We start from the raw sequence: 2,227 nt of genomic DNA, 5'->3' as shown, positions 1-2,227 counted from the left end.
GAAACTTTGGTAAAACCTTTCTCCCTAATTAGTCTAAATTTTAAGTAATACATCAAGATTGGGGGCAGAGACCATTCTAAAAGGCTGGATACATTTGAGTGCAGTTTATGAGGAGGGGGAGGGGACAAAGCTTTCTTTTGTAAAATGCTTTTACCTGATCCCTGTCTCTGATCATGGAGAACGTAGGTGTTTGAAGCCCATTCATGCTAGAATTTCTGGAACAGTTTCCATTTAGCATTTTACTGTGTATGTATTCTGTTAAGGGTCACTTATTTGGGATTTTAGCTACGTTTTCTGGATTGTATTTCATACTGAAAAGTATTTCAGTTCCCTTCATTGGAGGTGTCCCCATAGTTTGGGGAAAACATGATCACTGATCTTGAGGGAAGAGGATGTTGCAGAAAAACCCTGGCTAAGGCAGCATCCTAATGATAGTCCTAATTTTATGTTTTGGATTCGATTCTAATGGGTTATTTTGTCATCTGTAATGTGTTTAACTGTTACCTCAGTGCCTCTCGAGCTATGTACATAATAGGTACCAGTTCAGCTTTTACTTTAGTACTGAAAACTTTTGTTCACAGTTTAGGCCAGGTAAGTATTCTTTATTGGACTTGCAGTTTTCTCATTTGTAAAATGTGGATATTGACTTCACTGTGTGATGAAGATTAGATAACATAATGACTATAAAGTGCCTAGCAAAGAGCTTGGCACATTGAAAGTGCTCAGTGAATGTAAGTTATTCGTGATACTGTTTTGTTACTAGAAAGTAAGTTATTAGTGATACTGTTATGTTACTTTCTTGCCCCTCCTGCACTTTCTAAGTCCGTCTTCAAAAGCTAGGTTGTTTCTGAGGGCAGTGATTGGTGTCCTGGCCTGTGAGAGTCTGTGTGGGCCAGTTAGGGGAGTGAGAGATTTGTTAGAATGATTTTAGGAGGCAAGGCCCCTCTTAGTTGAATGAAACTTGGGTGTGTTAAGCAGTTATCCTTTTCTGGAATTTATTTTTTTCTGCAAAAAGGCAGGCTTTTGGGGGAGGGGGGAGCACATGACTCCTCCTGGACTAGAGCAGCCTCTTGTATGAGTCACTGCTCTCTGTTGTTGGTAATTATTGCCCTGGATTACCCTCTACCTTATTTCCCCTCTCAGGCTCGTGGAGTACAAGTGTGAATAGTGAATGCCTGTTCAAGGTGCAGTGCTACGTGGATATAAATGTAATAGTAATAATATTGACAGTCATTTAAATGGCTGCTGCTTGTTTTAGTAACCAATCTTCACCAAGAACTATACATTTGAGTGTAATGCCTAAAGTCCCTTTATTAGAACTATTAAAAAAAAAAACCCTGTTGCTGTCCAGTCAGTTCTGACTCATAGCAGCTCTATAGGACAGAGTAGAACTGCCCCATAGGGTTTCCAAGGAACACCTGCTGGATTCAGACCACTGACCTTTTGGTTAGCAGCCGAACTCTTAACCACTACGCCACCAGGGTTTCCATTAGAACTACAGTCTCAAGATTTATGTATGTTTGGTTACCTCCATTTCCTTTCCTTTTTGATTGGTGGGTTAGTTTTAGTTTTTTGTTTCTTTATCAGATAAGGGAGAGGGTCTGAAAATAACCAATTCCAACCCTACCCAAGATTGAGGTAATTTTTTGTGTGTGTGTTTCCATGGGTCTCCATGTGTTTAGAATCTTCTGATGGAGCACTTGTTCTTACATTCTTTCCTAACGTTTGGTCTTTGCATTGCCTGTCCTGTTTTCTCCTTTCCCTTCTTAGGTCAGTTTTAACAACAGCTTGAGGTTGGAGCTCTAGAAGCAAACGTGGGGGGTGGAAGGGAAAAATGGGGTAGATGCTTGATGGAAGAGTTTGTATACTAAATGTCATGCCAGATCCAGCTCTAGGCATACCTTTCAAATGTGTATACTGATGGAATTTTTTCAGCTCAAGATTTTGGAATTCGTGACCTCACCGTGTTCTTGTCTCAGTCACTTTAAGGTCTAGTGTTCACTATTCTGTAGTGCTCACTCTTCTTTCAGATGCCGCTGGAAGTTTAGATTCTAGAATTGGTTTGAATGGAGTTCCATTCCATTCAGAGCTCCCTTTCTCTCTAGTTGATAAAGGTAATTGTCTAAAACAAGGGCTACAGCAGTGGACATGGCTATGCTGTGGGGCAGTTTTTTAGAGTGGTGGTTGTCACCTATGGGTGGGTGGTTGTGAATTGTAACCAGCATTT

At 40.5% G+C, this 2,227-nt stretch overlaps 1 protein-coding gene across 1 annotated transcript in view; it reads left to right on the top strand.

Annotated features, from left to right (window-relative positions):
* The window catches only part of CHD2 (chromodomain helicase DNA binding protein 2), a 144,332-nt gene that overhangs the window by 18,523 nt on the left and 123,582 nt on the right, over window positions 1–2,227 (top strand). The window lies entirely within an intron of this gene.

Source organism: Trichechus manatus, unplaced genomic scaffold (assembly GCF_000243295.1).
Source record: "Trichechus manatus latirostris isolate Lorelei unplaced genomic scaffold, TriManLat1.0 scaffold00019, whole genome shotgun sequence".
NCBI lineage: Eukaryota > Metazoa > Chordata > Mammalia > Sirenia > Trichechidae > Trichechus > Trichechus manatus.
This window is presented reverse-complemented; position numbering and strand designations above follow the sequence as displayed.